This window comes from Bufo bufo, chromosome 3 (genome assembly GCF_905171765.1).
Source record: "Bufo bufo chromosome 3, aBufBuf1.1, whole genome shotgun sequence".
Lineage (NCBI taxonomy): Eukaryota > Metazoa > Chordata > Amphibia > Anura > Bufonidae > Bufo > Bufo bufo.
Window position 1 is genome coordinate 574185272 of NC_053391.1, and position 18245 is coordinate 574203516.

The window sequence follows — 18245 nt, forward strand, 5'->3', positions numbered from 1 at the left end:
TAGCGCCTCCATGCTCTGGACACTACGCTGACAGACACAGCAAACCTTCTTGCCACAGCTCGCATTGATGTGCCATCCTGGATAAGCTGCACTACCTGAGCCACTTGTGTGGGTTGTAGACTCCGTCTCATGCTACCACTAGAGTGAAAGCACTGCCAGCATTCAAAAGTGACCAAAACATCAGCCAGGAAGCATAGAAACTGAGAAGTGGTCTGTGGTCACTACCTGCAGAACCACTTCTTTATTGGGGGTGTCTTGCTAATTGCCTATAATTTCCACCTGTTGTCTATCCCATTTGCACAACAGCATGTGAAATTGATTGTCACTCAGTGTTGCTTCCTAAGTGGACAGTTTGATTTCACAGAAGTGTGATTGACTTGGAGTTACATTGTGTTGTTTAAGTGTTCCCTTTATTTTTTTGAGCAGTGTATATATAAGCAGTGAAAGTCTGCAGCACTCCTTAAAAGATAAAATGTGCTCTTTATTTACACATATCAAGTGACCAATATATATATATATATATATATATATATACCATTTAATATGCTCAAGGCGAGCAGTAAGGGACAGGGAAGTGGCCATGCTGCTCATGGTGCACGCAGAGGCCGTGGCCCTGTGCGCGGTGAAACTGTGCCTGCTGCCAGAGCACAAGAAACAAACTCATCCATGATACCTAGCTTCATGTCCCAGTTTGCAGGGCGGCGCAGGACACCACTTTTGAAGTCACACCAGTGCGACCAGGTGGTCGGTTGGATTGTAGCAGATAATGCTTCCAGTCAGTTAAGCACCAACCTATCTTCCACAAAGTCCAGTCTCAGTAGCCAAGAGTCTGGTCAACAGAATCCTCACCCAGATCCTCCTTCCTCCCACCATGGAGAGTCTAGGCAAACAAGTGATCCCACAATCGGATATTCCGAGGAGCTCTTTTTATCGCCAATCCTTGATTTGGGCCTCTTGCCAAGCCCGCTTGAAGAGTGACATGAGGAGATATTGTGCACTGATTCCCAAACTCTTGAGCATCCACAGTCAGAAGAAGATGATGGTGGGGAATGGCAATTTGAGGTAGATGATGATGATGAGACATAGCTGCCAATAAGTCAATGACAATTAGTGTCTCTAGAGGTTGATGATGAGGATGAGACACAGTTGTCAATAAGTGAGGTTCTTGTTAGGTCAACAAGTCAGGAGGATGACCAGAGTGAGGAAGTGGAAGAGGAGGTGTTGGATGATGAAATCACTGACCCAACCTGGGAAAGTGGCAAGCCGAGTGAGGACATCAGTATAAAGGGGGAGGGATCCACAGCACCGCAACAGGCTGGAAGAGCAGGGAGAAGGCTGGCCACACCAAACAGGCCCGCAACTGTTCCCAGAAGCACCCCCTTGTGGCAACCTCCCTTGCCAAGGGGTAGGTGTTCCGCAGTCTAGTGCTTTTTTTTAGAAAAGTGCGGACGATAAAAGATCTGTCATTTGCAACCTGTGCCGTACCAAAATGAGCAGGGGTATGAACACTAGCAACCTCACCACCAGCACCTCACCAGCATGATCGCCACATGGCATCAAAGCACCCTAATAGGTGGGCCGAACGCCTGGGTCCACAATCAGTGTCTGCGGGTCACACCACTGCCTCCTCTTCCCCTGTGTTACGTGCTGGCCAATCCCCAGTCCAAGATGCAGGCCCGGATGCCTCCTGCCCTGCACCTGGACCTTCGCAAGCACCATCATCTAGCACATCCACTTCTGTGTCCCAGCGCAGCGTACAGATGTCCATATCCCATGCCTTTGAACGAAAGCACAAATACCCAGCCACCCACCCACAGACCATAGCACTAAATGCGCACCTTTCCAAATTGCTGACCCTGTAAATGATGCCATTTAGGCTTGTGGATACTGAGGCTTTCCGCAGCCTGATGGCAGCGGCCGTCCTTAGTTACTCAGTCCCCAGCAACCACTATTTTCCCCGGTGTGCCGTCCCCGCCTTACACCAGCATGTGTCCCGTAACATCACCCGTGCCCTGACCAACGCAGTTATTGGGAAGGTCCACTTAACGACTAAAACATGGACAAGTGCTTTTGGCTAGGGAAGCTACATTTCCCTGACGGCACACTGGGTGAACGTTGTGGAGGCCGAGAGCGAGTCGTACCCTGGGATGGCACAGGTGCTACCGATGCCAAGGATTGCGGGCCCTACTTTCATCAGGATTTCTGCCAGCACCTACATTAGTGGCTGCAAGCCCCCTTCTCCTCCTCCACATCCTCCTCCATTTCCACCTCTGATTTCTCATCTTGCAGCCATAAGTCAATAGCTGGAAGCAGTGTAGCACTGCAGTGGGGAAGCGGCAAAAGGCCGTGCTGAAATGAATTTGTTTAGGTGACAAACAGCACACCGCCGCAGAGCTGTGGCAGGGGATAAGAGACCAGACTGAGCTGTGGCTCTCACCACTCAACCTAGAACCAGGCATGGTTGTGTCTGATAATGGCCATAACTTGGTGGCGGCTTTGGAGCTCGAAAAGCTCACACACATCCCATGCCTAGCCCACGTCTTAAACTTAGTGATTCAGCGGTTTCTGAAAACCTACCCCATTTTGCCTGAGCTACTGGTGAAGGTGCGCCGCGTGTGTGCACATTTCCACAAGTGATCGCTTTGTGAGCAGCAGAGGGCAGTGGTGGAATACCAGCTTCAATATGGTCATCGCCTTTCCAGTCAGCTTCCGCTATTCACAAGAGGGCATTGAGGTATGACCTCTGTGAGGTTTTATGCAACTTTGAGGAATCAACACAGATGGTGAGCGGCGATATTGCTATTATCAGCGTAACCATCCCACTTCTGTGTCTACTCAAACGTTCGCTGCTCACAATTAAGGACGATGCTTTGCATGTGGAAGAGGTGGAAATGGGGGAATACATTACACAGGGTGATAGCCAGACCAACCTCAGTTCGTCTTCTCAGCGCAAATTGGACGATGAAGAGGAGAAGGAGCAGGAAACGGTTGCCTCCGCTACAGAGGGTAGTGCTCATGGAAGTTTAATTCAATCTGTTCAGCGTGGGTAGGCAGAAGAGGATGAACAGGATGAGGAGATTGAGAGTGAACCTCCTAATGATGACAGCAAAGTCTTGCCTGTTGGTACTCTGGCAAATATGGCTGACTTCTAGTGTTGAGCGAGCATGCTCGGCTGAACTGCTGTTCGGCTTGAGCATCGCTATGCTTGGCACATCCAAGTGCTAGGCCAAATACTTTGGGTGCTCAAGTACAATTTATTACAATGAAAGTCAATGGGACACCCGAGCATCAAACCAGGCACCCCCTGCTCTGAAGAAGAGAGGGTGTCTGGTTCACAAAAAAAGGTTAGAAATTGATGGAAACCCCATCAAAATGGTTTGGAAACAGAATGAAGAGGATGGCTGGATGCATCTTGGACTCCTGTTATCTATGACATACAATAGACAACCACACAAAGGCTATATGCCAAAAGCCAGGTATATGCAAGCCATCAATCTATCCATGAGATAGATGACAGATGACAGGCTTAGTCAGCATACCTTACAATGGCAGCCTTGTTCACAATGAGCTTTTTTTTTTTTCCCCTCTGATAGGAATATTTACGATCTGTCACGCCCTGCCCTGTGGGTGTTCTGAGGAGATCTGTCAGAGTTGCTGCACGTGACTCGATCTGACAGTTTGTTTTGTTGTGGGTTTGAACTGACTCCCACCTCCTCCCAGGTGTTGTTCTTTAGGTAATTGGTGAGGCTATTTTTTCCTCTCTTTCCCTATAGCCTTTGCGGTTAATAGTTATGCCTTGTGTGAGCTCTGGAAGTTTGGTGGATTGTCTGCTCCAACATATCTCTAGATAAGTCCTTTTCCCTTTTTTCCTTCTGTGTCTGTTTTTACTAGGCCTCTAGGGTGACGCTAGCTCCTTCGGTTGTTGAAGGAGCTGGGTGCCTCTTTCCTTCTTCCCTACAGCTGAGGGTTTGGTTCAGTGTGTTATAGCCTTAGGAACGTTGGCATGTGCATATCTACCATCGAGATATGCACATGGGCATAGCAGCTTAGGGAAAGTGTTTTAGGGATTGCTAGGAGGTGACCCCTTTGTTCCCTAGCATTTGGGGCTAGTCAGTTGTTTTGTTTGCTTTGTCGTGTTCTGTTTCCTTCCCTTATCTTACCTATCGTGACCTTATAACCCGCCATACTGTCATTTTTTCCCTTGCTATTTGCAAAATGGAAACTATTGATGCTTTGGTTGATCTCTACTAACATCCATAACATTTTAAGTGTTTCACCAATGTAGCTATGTAGGGGCTTGTTTTTAAATGAGCAAATATGGGAAAAGGCATTTTATTTTATTTTTATTTCAATTTAGATTTCTTTTATTTATTTTTTTTTACCTTTAATTTTTTTAACCTTTTTTTTTTTTAACCTTTTTTTTATCAAGTCCCACTTGGATCTTGAAGATCCAGTGGGTCTGATGGCTATACAGTGCATTGCAATAGTCATCTATCGCAATGCACTGTACTGTCAGTTTTAAATTGACACTAGGGTCTATCAGGCCTAGATACATGGCAAGCCTGGAGGCCTTTGGGGGATAGAGGCAGCCCCCTCCCTCTGTTAACCCTATGAATGCCGTGGGTGGCTACTGGTTACGGCATCTAAGGGGTTAAATAGCAGGGATTGGTGCAAGCACCGATTGCAACCGTCCAGCAGAGTGTCAGCTGTATAATACAGCTGAGACTCACAGCATAGCCCACACGGCCTGAAGCAGGAGGACGGGCATTGTGGGTGTGGCAGGGCATATTTGGGCCTGGATCGGGGCACATTGGAAGCTGAAGGGGACTGCAGGGGGGAATTTATACATTTCACCAGGCTGATATAGTACTTTTTGAAGGGGACCCACTTGATAAGAACTAGTTAAACTGAAAAGAGCATGGGTAGGACAGGTCTGAGGATCCCCAAAAGCCAGAGTACTCATCCTAATAAACAAAAAACTTCCATGTCAGATTAAGTATTTGAATAAAGATGAAGAGGGTAGGTGGAGGTTTATTAAATTGGGTTTTCCTTCCAGAGAAGTCTCAGTTTATAATGTCTATTCACCTAATACTAATCAAAAAAGCTTTCTGAGCATGTTAGGTACATTGATTGCACAAGATCCAAACCTTTTAAAGAGGTTATGAGTTATAAGGAGGATAGATCCAAATTAAGAATCCAAACTAATACTCATTTGGCAGATTTGCTCAGGTGGCAGATTTGCTGGATCCTTGGTGAATGATGCACCCTGTTAAAAGGGAATATAACTTATCATGATTAGACTATCCACTTCTTTCAAGGCAGATGGCGAATATGCTTAGGGGACATGGTTAGGGGACAGGTTATGGAATATACAGTTCATGGTATAAAAAAAAAATACTGACAGGTGAGTAAAGAGTACAGACAGGCCTATAGTAAATATAAAATAGAACCTTTGATAACTAACAATTGTTAAAAGCATAAGGATGGTTCTGGCAGCAATTGATTGGGCAAAAATTGGAACATCAAAAGGAAGATAAGAACAGGAGGAATGATACTCCAGCAGTAATTTTGAGACGAGCAAGGTTTTCTTCTTTAAGACAAACAAGGGTGTGCTAGATTTGGGCATTAAAATAGCGAGATATTTCATTAGTAATTTAGGGGTTATAGTACAGCGATCAGGACTGCATGGGCAATGTGTGAGTGTGGTGGCCTGATGGGTGTAGTAATTGGTACTCAGGTTTTTGCAGCTCCCTGGGCCGGTGTGCAGTGATAAGAAGGAATGCACCGGATTCCTTCCTAGAACACTTTGGTGTTGAGGGATCTCCTGACAGATGTTGGTTGAGGTGCCCTTGATATATAGGGTTTTGGGTGCAAGGAAGGCAGGGTCCCTGATGTAGTGATGCCACCACCCTTGGGTGGAAATGAGGTGGTAAAATAAAGAGGAGTCCGTTTGAATAAAGAACCAGAACATTTACTGATAATCACTTGCCTTGAGGTAAATGTACAGATTATTGCAATGCAAAACAGTATTTGTAATCGATTTAAAGGACATCACTAGTTAGTCATATCTGTAATCCTAACAGGCTCTTGGTGAGGGGTTGACTCTGGTCACACTAAGGCTATTGTAACTTCTGGCTGTCTATCTTGCATGTGTGGAGTATACATCAATAAACTTATCTGTTTAACACGGCCGGTATATATATCTTCCCTTCCTGGCTAACTCACAATTTCCAATAACACGTCCACTCTGTCCATAGAGGAATGTGGACTGTGAACAGGCACTGTAGGCTTACTCCTGTCTCACATTGGGTGCTAATGGAGTCCTTAGGCTGAGGTAACACTCTTGTCTCCACTAGTCTCTCCTTATACTCCTCAACACTCTGGGTTTCTGTTATTCCTCTCTTAAGGCCTACACTCGGTCTGTGCACAACTCAAAGGGGTAGCTACTTGTCAGCTTACTTGTCTTCTGGGTTTAGCAGGTCCAGCCTGAGCTTTGATTAGTCGACTCTTTTTGTCTGAAACTGCAGTCTGGCTGAGGTGTCTGACTCTGGAGTTAGCTTTCCTTGGCTTCAGACATATGCTGACCTGACTGCACTGCACTGCTCTCAACTTCTGCACTTTACTGACTCTCATGTTCCCCAACTACTCTTCTTACCGCCTTGCACTTCCTATATATATATATATATATATATATATATATATATATATATATATATATATAGTGCCAGCACCACCTAGGGGTGACTGGGTGTGTCTACATGCAAGGTGTAGCAGCCTGTTAGAAGGAATTACAGCAATATACATACCTCTTGTAAAATGACATTCTGCAAATACCCATATGTATACAGGGCCCCACTACTATTGAGGAGTGGGACACTTTATCCGCCTCCACTTAAAAATAAGCCACCCTTGGTGTTTGACTTGATTGAAACTCAGCATCTCTCTAATGATACCTGAAAAATATAAATGCAGCTCCTAAAAATACCAATGCATAAAAATGTTATACGGTAATATTATGTCACTTGGATAACCACATATAGTCAAAGGGTTATGCATAACAATACAGCAATCAATTATTTTCCCGCTTTAGCAAAGGGGTCACAGTCAGCAACTCTCCAGAAACACATGTAAAGTCTCTCATAAGACACAGAGGATTTAATCCTTTTTGCATAAGGCACAGAATAATTGATTCTGTTTGTGACGCCTAAAAAATATGCAGCGGCCAGACCGCAGGGGGATGCGTGAGTGTGGCTAATATTGTGTACTCACGGTTAGCAGCTCCCTGGGTTGGTGTGCAGTGACGGGAAGGAAGGCACCAGATTCCTTCAGGGCACACTCTGGTGCATGAGCTGAAGCAGAAATATATGGATTGAATATAGGTAAATCTATGGCAGCAAAAAAATCAGAACAGGCCAGATGGAAAGCATTGCCTATATCCCCATTTGGTAGAGAACTTTACCCATTTTAATTAAACACCAGGATTTGACATTATTGTACAAATGGTGCTCAGAATTTATTTGGAGGAAAGGTAGATCCAGGATGTCCCTGCCAAGATTAAAAATGACTAAACCTAAAGGGGGAATGGGCTTCCCATATTTAGATAAATACAATCTTTCTCCTGAATAACTAGATACTTGATTGGCTGGATACATCAAAAGGATACCTTTGTGAATATAGAGGTGGGACAGGAACTTGAGAAGCCATATTCTCTGACAGGGGTTTTTCATGCAAGTGGAAATTATATTAAGTTATTTAGAAATATGCTGTTAGTAAATAGATACTAGGCATGCCTGGAAATAGATTATGGATTGGTGTGAGCTATTGGCTATCAAAGACTATCCAGGCTTAATGAACAGGATTCCCTCAAGGGTGATGGAACAGTGGGACCAGAAGGGTTTGAAAGGTTTGAGAGACCTGGTAGATCTAGAAGGTTTTGATCATATGCAGAGAAAATTATGGTATATGAGGCAGAATTTTGTTTATCGTCAGTAAAGAACATTCCAGTGGCCTGAACTTAAAAGAGGTAAACCTTGGAAAAACTATATTTGAGAACTTGGTGGCCCAAAGTAGCTCGATGTCTTTGATGCAAATTTTTAAGATTCTAATAACTTATGAATCCCTTATAGGTGAACATAAAGTGGCAGAAGCCTGGAAAAGGATATGAACTTGGTGCTACCTGTAGAAGTAGATTGGAATAGACTGCATCAGGGTCTCCAAATGGTAAATAAAAAGATTGCATCAGAAAATTGGAGGGAACTACATTATAAAATAGTGAATCGTATTTATTACAATTTCACAATTCCCCTGTAAAGATGCATTCCTGATTATACGAGATCTTGCCCCAAGTGTGATAAACCTGGGATCATGTTGTTCAATTGCCTTTAAGAATGTGAGTTAATTCCTAAGTTTTGGAAATAAATTGTTGAGTTCACATGTAAAGTTATGAAAATCAGACTATAAGTGAATGTCTAGCAATATCTATTTCATCATGCTAAACAAAAGATATCTAAATATAAAGTGTTCATAATCCACACTGTATATGTGGCTGCTAAAAAAGCCATACTCTGTAATTGATAAGAAAGAGGCTCTGAACAGATCTATAGTCGAGGAAATTCTGAGAATAAAACAAGACATTCATAGGTATTTGTGGAATTTATGTCAATTTCCATGATCTACTGTAGTAGCTGTTAAACAGCTAATGATGGAAGGAGCTTAAGGGCGGGTTCACATCACATTTTACACCTCGTTTGACGTATACGAAAGACAAAAAAAGATGCAAAAACGCAGCACATCACGTTCTTGTATCCTGCAGAATACGGTAGAAAACAATGTATACTTTTTTTTTACATTGGAACTCTATGGGGAACGGATGCCACTGTATGGCATCGGTCTGAGGCATCCGTTTAACATATACGTTTTTTGTATACTTTAAATGGATGGGAAAAACGTGATGTGAAGCCACCCCTTTTTACTCATGAGAGATGCTTTGGGGGCTGGGTGAAGGGAGGTAGGGTGGGTTTATATAAATATTATGTATGTGTTTTAAAACACTGCTGTTCTTTTTGTAATGCTGGTATTGGAATTAATAAAAAAGATATAATGAGAAGATGTTTACATTGTTATGTTATGTTTTATTGTTTGTTTCCTGCCTGTTACTACCAGCAAACAAGGTGCAGATGTTACACTACCTCTATAAGTGGAAATATATCATTCTGGATGCTGAAGATTTGCATAACGGCTCATGCCCACAAATGTATTTTCTGTCCGCGTCCGTTCAGGAAACCATTCATTTCAATGAGTTTCGCAAAAAAAATAAATGGAAGTTACTCTGTGTGCATTCCGTTTCCTTATGTCTGTATTTCTATTCCGCAAAAAAAATAGAACATGTCCTATTATTGTCCGCATTACGGACAAGGATAGTACTGTTCTATTAGAGGCCAGCTGTTCCGTTCCGCAAAATACGGAATGCACACGGACGTCATCCGTATTTTTTGCGGATCCGATTTTTGTGGACCGCAGAATACATATGGTCGTGTGCATGAGCCCTAATTTAGTGGCATCAAAGATACGAGGTACTACATACAGTATGAGAAAAACATGTCACACAGAGTTTTTTGACAACTGAATTTGGTGATGATGCCAAAAACCAATGGGCGGCAATGTGGAAACTGCCTATGATTTCCACCTGGAGGTCACAGTTTTATAACCGCAACCATGACAAGAAATAGTATGCCTTTTCTTGGCTTGGTTGTGGCTAAAAACACATGAACGATAACAATAGGAAGCAGTTTCCATGAGGCCATCTGGTTGGTTTTGAAGAGGAATTAGCATCAAATTCAGCTGTCAAAAACCTCAGTGTGAATGGCCGCATATAACTTTTTTTATAAATGTTTTAACTTTTTACACACCATATATGGGACACCAAAAGTGTTCCAATTCACATGACTTATAGTTATAGGTAAAACATGTACTAAAGCAGCTGACAGAATCATGTTATCAGATAGTGGCGGCCCATTGGTCATATGAATAGACTGTGAATCATGTGATTAAGCAACATCGGTGAAGGGATCTAAGGACTAATTTACATGTAAGGTAAGGTCGTGCTTTTGTGTTCAAGGAGGCAAGCAATAAAATACAAAAAGTTGACCGATTTACGTCCATAAATTTCTGATATGATGTAAAAGTGTTTTTAATTGCTGGATGTAGTCACTAAGTGAACAGGCAATAGAGATCTACAGTATATATCATTTTTCTACCAAGGTTTCATCAGTCTATTTCTCTTCATTGCTTTTTAGGGTCTAAATAAGACCAATCTCCCCGCAGGTAAATACAAACAGCCGTGGGCATCATCTGTCACCTGTCTGTCTGCATGTCCTTTTAAACAGCTATGAGGTGTTGTTAAGGGACACCAGTGGCTCCGTGCTGGTCATTAGCCGTGACACAGATTGTCATAAATGAAAAGCACAGGCAAACATTTATCTAATCCCATTACTAACTGTCAATTCACAAGAGACCAGTATAGTAAATGTTTCCCACCATACTTCCCTAGTCTTTGTCACTACAGTGTACAAATGGCCAACTGCAAAGCTGGTTATAATAGCAAAGAAGGACCCTGAGTGAACATTTTAATAGTTTAATTTACACTAAAACAATACACACTTTTAAAATAATTTTGATTATGAGTTAAAATCAAAGCAATGCCACATGTATATTGCCTGTAAAATTGAACAAAAGGAAAAGAAGAAAATTAACTGATAAAGAAAAAGTGTTAGGCTGCGTTCACACAGGCGAGATTTCCGCGTGGGTGCAATGCGGTAGGTGAACGTATTGCACCCGCACTGAATTACCGACCCATTCATTTCAATGGGGCTGTTCAGATGAGCGGTGATTTTCACGCATCACTTGTGCGTTGCGTGAAAATCGCAGCATGCTCTATATTCTGCGTTTTTCACGGCACGCAGGCCCCATAGGCTGGGTTCACACGGGCGTTGCGGAGGAAAATGTTCGGGTCAGTTGCGGGAACACCCGCGATTTTTCCGCACGAGTGCAAAACATTGTAATGCGTTTTGCACTCGCGTGAGAAAAATCGCGCATGTTTGGTACCCAAACCCGAACTTCTTCACAGAAGTTCGGGCTTGGGATCGGTGTTCTGTAGATTGTATTATTTCCCCTTATAACATAGTTATAAGGGAAAATAATAGCATTCTGAATACAGAATGCATAGTAAACTAGCGCTGGAGGGGTTAAAATAATAATAATAATAATTCAACTCACCTTAGTCCACTTGATCGCGTTGCCCGGCATCTCCTTCTGTCTCCTTTGATGAACAGGACCTGTGGTGAGCATTAATTACAGGTAAAGGACCTTTGGTGACGTCACTCCGGTCCTCACATGATCCATCACATGATCTTTTACCATGATGATGGATCATGTGATGACCGGAGTGATGTCACCAAAGGTCCTTTACCTGTAATTAATGCTCACCACAGGTCCTGTTCAGCAAAGGAGACAGAAGGAGATGCCGGGCTACGCGATCAAGTGGACTAAGGTGAGTTAAATTATTATTATTATTTTAACCCCTCCAGCGCTAGTTTACTATGCATTCTGTATTCAGAATGCTATTATTTTCCCTTATAACTATGTTATAAGGGGAAATAATACAATCTACAGAACACCTAACCCAAGCCCGAACTTCTGTGAAGAAGTTTGGGTTTGGGTACCAAACATGGGCGATTTTTCTCACGCGAGTGCAAAACGCATTACAATGTTTTGCACTCACGCTGAAAAATTGTGGGTGTTCCCGCAACACCCGTGTGAACCCAGCCTTAGGGTACAGCCAAAACATTTCCTGATGCAGGTTTGAAAGCCAAAACCAGGAGTGAGTTAAAAAAGACGAGACTCCTTATACTTTCTTTCCTTTATGAACCATTCCTGGTTTTGGCTTCCCAAACTGCATCAGGAAACCTGAAAGTGTGGCCTTACCCTAACAAAGGTTTGAAAATATCCTAAATTTTACATAAAAAATTTCATGAGTACCTCACAGTAAAAGTAAATGTTGAGCAGTGCAACCTTTCTAAATTTAAATGTGTCCACCCATGGGAGAAGCTACATTTCAGATCCTTGTGTTGAGGCTTTTCTAGCCACTGAGAAAATTTGCGCTAGACAATACATTGTAGATTGTGCTGTTTTTTTAAATTTATTTTTACCTTTAAAGGAAACCTGTCAACTTGAAAGTGCAAAATAATCTGCCGGTAGAGTGTTGTAGAGCAGGAGGAGCTGAGCAGATTGATATATAGTTTTGTGGGAAAAGATTCAGTAAAACTTGTAATTTATCCATTTAAATTCCTGCCTTTTCTGGTCTGTGAAGTCAAGGAGGCGGTTCTATCAATGATTGACAGATATCTCTGTATACATTGTCGTGTATAGTGTCAATCACTGATAGGACTGCCTCCTGGACTTCAAAACCCAGAATGAGCAGGAATATACACAAATAAAATGCAAGTTTTACTGGATCTTTTACCATAGAACTACAGTATATATGAATCTGCTCAGCCCCTCCTGCTCTATAACCTGCTGCCTGCAGGTCAGACACCATGTTCAATGTGACAGGTTCTCTAGGGGTTTTCCCAGATTCTGATATTGATGACCTGACCTCAGTGTGGGTCACACTCCCGGCATAGAGACTGATCAGCTGTCTGAAGAGGCTGTGGTGCTCCCGCGAACACTGCGGGCTTCTTCCTAGCTAAATGACATCATGTTCATTGGTCACATGGCCCAGGGGCAGCCCAGTCCCATTTAAGTGAATAGAACTCAGCTGCAAAACCAAGCACAGCCACTATCTAATGGCCAGTGCAGTGGTTGGTAAGCTGCAAGGAGCTGGACCCCTGATGATCTGATATTAACTAGCGATGAGCGGCAGGGGTCATATTCGAATTCGCGATATTTCGCGAATATTTTGTAGAATATTAGTAGAAAATTAGCAAATTCGAAAATTCGCGATTTTTTTTAACTCGAAAAATCGGAAAGGTAATGATTGTGTAATATGCGAATTTTCATAATTCGACTTTTCGGATTCAAATTTTTATTGCAAATTTTTCAATTTACAACTATTAGATAAAGAAGATTATAGCACTATATTAGCTAAATTGCTCTATATTCGATTTTTTTCTAATATTCTCTATATTGCTATAACTTAGTTTTTTCGAATATTCGTAATATTCTAAAACAAGAATATATAGCAATATAGCGAATATTCGAAAAAAACTAATATAGAGCAAAATTCGCAAACACTACTACTCCTAAAGTCAAGTATATTGCAGCCTTCTTATTGGCCCACAAGCTAGAAGCAGTGAGGGATCATGTGTACTGATAAAAAAATAAATAAAAAAAAACGAAAAAATAAAATAGAAATTAATTCGAATATTCGAAATTACGAATATATATAACTATATTCGAAATATTTGCGAATTTTCGAAGTACCTATATTCGCAATAAAAATTCGAAATTCGAATATTCGTGATCAACACTAATATTAACCTATCCTGAGGATAGTAGGCCATCAATATAGAAGACATGGAAAACTCCTTTAACTCATATTAATAAGAATATTTAATTAATTTTAATACAAACATCACAAAAATGTAACTCTATGAACTGTAATGGACAATCACCCACTGTCACACACTGTTACATTCAATTGTGCAGATTTATTTGATGCACATACTATATACAGTATATTAGTTTAAATGGGGTAGCCGGAGAAGAAGAATGTGATGATGATGAAGATGATGACAAAGATTCTGTATTGCTTGGCAATGCAGGTTGGATGCCACAAAGAGGACCAGGAGAAGGAGGACAGGCTTGTTTTGATTGGGAATGCTGGCCAGTTGATTTTTTCCAAAGGATCCGGCAATGGCACCTCATGTGGTGCAATAGACCTCAGTGACATCACCAGATCCCGAAGCAGACGTGGCCCTGGCTGTTCATTTGTAGGTATGTGGCCTATGCTCTTTATTCCTGCACCTGCCGCCACCGCCCTTCTCCACTGATATTGCCTCCTCCTCAGCAACCCGATCCGACTCCCAGGTCCTGTCCTTTTATCAGACTGTGAGATCTCATGGTGGGCTCCTCGGCCCCCTTCTCCTGCTCTGCATTTTCCTTGACTGCCACTGTGACTTCCTCCACCACCAATGTCGTGGATACAGGTGCCACTATTATCACCGCTATCAACACAGCTATGCATGGGGACCCCAGCCTCCTCCCAAACTTCCTCCTCAGGGCAGCACAAGCGGTGAAGGCTCTCACACAAGTCATTAAATGGAAAGTTGACTCTCTTGTCTATCTGCCATAGGTTGCGATGTTTTTTTTTTTGCCACTTCTTAGAAAAAAGGAAGGTGCCCTACTAGGAAGGGGCAGTGAAGATTGAGAGGGCTCCACTGAAAGCATTCTCTGGGGCTGCATGGAGGAGGAGTAGAAGGAACACTGTGACTCCTTGCTCTATGGAACTCTGTCACCTCCACATCAACTGGCTACAACTGAGAGTAAGACTGATCCATCCATCTTTCTCCTCAATGATAATGTTGCACCTTTCCAAAGCCAGCAGGGGCAACGGTGGCATACTACTACTGCTACTTGTGGCTGGATAGCTGGTGCTGCTACTACCCACATTCTGGTTCTGGGTCTTTAGTAGCCCTGACATATTTGGGCCTCTTAGATAATATTGGGTGCTATCCTGTGTATTGCTGTAGTAATCACGTATTGCTGGTTTGAATATAATCAACAACCCCCCTAAAAAAAATGATTGGACGTGTGTGGAGACAGAAACAAAAGGAAATGGATATAGGCCTAAATTTGTTATCACTCACAGATAATTTTGTGAGGTACCCAGTGTTTTGTTTAATTTAATTGAACAACCCCCCAAAAAATGTAATTCCAACTATGTGGATATACAAAAAATGAAAACAAATAATTAAGAGCCAGGCCTGACTCTCAATTTCACGTTATCACACACAGGTAAATTGTTGCCCTAGCCTGTGTATTGGTGAACTGATCCCCTATATGCTGGTTTAATTAAATTGAACAAGGCCCAAACAAATTAAATTCCAAATGTGTGGAATTGGATATAGAATAATCAGAAACAGGCAATTGAGACCTGATGCTCAATTTTATATTAGCACTCACAGGTAAATTGTTGCTCTACCCGCTCTCTTGTGTACTGATCACCTGTATGCTGGTTTAAGTAAATGGAACAATCCAAAAAAATAAAAAATTCAGAATGTGCGGACATTAAATATAGGATGATTAAGGTCCAGGCCTGACGTTATTGGGGTACTTATCACCTATATGCTAGTTTCATTAAATGTAATAGTCAATATTTTTTTTTTACCATATTGTGACTCCCGCAACTTTTTTTTATAGTTATGTCTACTGAACTGTGTGGGGGCTCATTTTTTGCAGGACGATCTGTAGTTTTTATTGATACCATTTTGGAGTGTGTGTGTGACTTTTTTTAATTACATTTTATGAAATTGTTTGGGGTAAGAGAATCGGCCATTTTGATACTTTTTTCCGTTACGCTACTTGCCATATTGGACAAATAGTTTTATATTTTAATAGTACCAGTGTTTTTGTTTTCGTGACGCGTGCTGAGTTGGAATAACCCTGACTGCTGGAGAAGGGAGGTGGGCCGCTGGGAGATGCATCTGGCTGTACCACTACATTTTCGTACCCATGCTGATTTGGAGGAACCCCGACTGCTGGAGAAGGGAGGTGGGCCTCTGGGAGATGCATCAGGCTGTACCACTACATTAATGCCATGGGTTTCCCAGGCCACTTTATGGTGACGCTCCATGTGTTGATGCAGGGCCGTGCTTTACCTTCTGCCCACATATCCTGCATATCACCACGCTAACATCCTCCAGCAACTTGATAAAAAAATTCACACATTGCCGATTATGGCAATTTACCCCCACCACTCCGTGATGACTGCCTGCCACTGCCTCTATGAAGCCGTGCACCACTAATTGTTTCTGGACAGGTAGGTTCCTGAGTATCAGTATCTAGAGCCAAACTTGTATCCCGGGCATGTTTGGCTCTAGATCTGACACTCCTGCCACCCTGCTATCTCACGGCCATGCTTGCACCCTGCTGGCTCAGTGGCACGCTGCCACCCTGCTGCTGTCTCATGGGCAAGCTGCCACCCTCACACCCTAAAAATGATGATGAAGCCCCCTCTTCAACCAGCTCCCATGTGCAATTGGTTACATTAGCATCCACTACTGTCTGCACGTAATTTATGACACCATCACCAGTCTCATGGCCACGTCCCTGACCGCTCACAACATCTGCTGCCACGCGACTATCACCCCCACGCGACTGTACGCATACAGGAGGATGCAGTGGACCTTTTCTCCAAATCTGGGCTGGACTGTAGCTGCTGACTGTCCTCAACAAGCTTGTCCTCGCTGAAAAGCAGAGCAGAGCCAGTGGCATACATTACTTGTTGGGTGTATGGGGCAGCTCACCTTTATTTAGGAATGCTAAGGTGCTCCAACTGGATTTGATGCACCCAAATCAATAGAATAGGAAGGTTACAGGAATAAAATGTGGAGAAGGGCACTCAGCATAAGGAGTCACATCGAAACCAGAGGATTCGAAAATATATTACGATTTATTAAACATGGTCTAAAATAGCAGCATAAAAACAAAATCAGCGACCACAGCAGCATAAAAACGATATATCATAAAACAGAATGGCAAAAGATATGGCAATGGATGGATGTTATATTAAAATGTCCAATACCACTAAAAAACGCAACTGCAACAATGTACAGGCCAGTAACACATCCAATTTTGGATCCTAAATCTTGTACACATGAAGACTTTCGATAATGTCATATGCTGGAGTTAAAGATCGTATCTTAAGAATCCGTCTATGCTAAAACAATTCGTGGCATCCCACGTTTTCGAATACATTACCGTACTTGCCTGGCAGAAGGAGCAGCAAAGGAAAGAGGCAGGTTTAGTACAGGTGAGGGCACAGAGCTTGTTCTTGGGCCATGCCAACTAAGTGTGGTTTCAGAGGAACCCACCGACTCCTGTCTGATGTCAGTTGAGATGATGTTGAAGACTGAGTCAACCATTCCAGGATAGCGGGATTAGTCGTCAAAACACAACTGCTGGATGACAGTGGCAGCTGTGGTCTGTTGCTGCGGCAGCTTTTACTACCCCCCCTCCCTTTCTGCTGCTACTTCTGTCTGCTGCAGCAACATTTTTGCCACTGCCCGTTTCTTTAGAGGGTCCTGGCAGCCGTCTGTATATATGTAAAGTTATTCAATGTCAATGTGGACACCCCAATATCAGTAGAACAAGACAGGTTATTTACCCCAATTTGAAAATCAAGGCCTAATAGAATTGTTTATCTATGAAACAAGGTGGACACCCCAATAATAGTAGAAGTAGACAAGTTATTCACCCCAATCTGGGAATCACGGCCCAATAGAATTGTTTTCCTATTAATCACTGTGAACACCATTCAATTAGATATGTAGCTCTGTGCCCTATACTGTGATTTATTCAAACTGCGCTGTTTCCTATGGATCCCTTCAGCTTCAGATTACAGTCCCTGCAATGTCCCTGGACTGTCCCTTTCAGACTGGCAATTCCGTATTCTCTTTTTCATCAGATTGTTGGCACTACTATCCCTAGCGCAACTGCGCTTCCACATCTCTCCCTATGCTCAGCTCACAGTGAAATGGCTGAGACGGCGCAGGATGAGGCTTTTAAAGGGATGTGACATCACAGGGGATGGCTATCTGTGGATTGGCTGGCTGCAAGGCATTATAGGTGATCTCACATTCTCAGGCTTCTTACTTTTACTTTGTAACATGTGTAGCTGCCATTTTAGGGAAAAATAAAGATTCGTTACCACGAAGTGCAAGGATTTGTTGAGAATCAAATTTTTCCTAAACTTCAGATCGGATGCTTCGACTCGCTGAACACTAATTACTTTACCAGTTGGGAATACCCTTTTAAAATACATTGCCTTGCCTGCTTGACATCGATTTCACATGCAATAGTGCTTGACCAGTCTAGTGTTGAAGGGGTTAACCCCGGACACATGAAGCTGGTCATTTTTCATTTCACTCTGCCGTTCTCCTGTCACTGAAAGCGGCAGAATTGCTCTTTCAGCTGATGTAGAGCAAGCAGAAAATGCGATTATACTAATGGGCCTTTCACGGATGGAG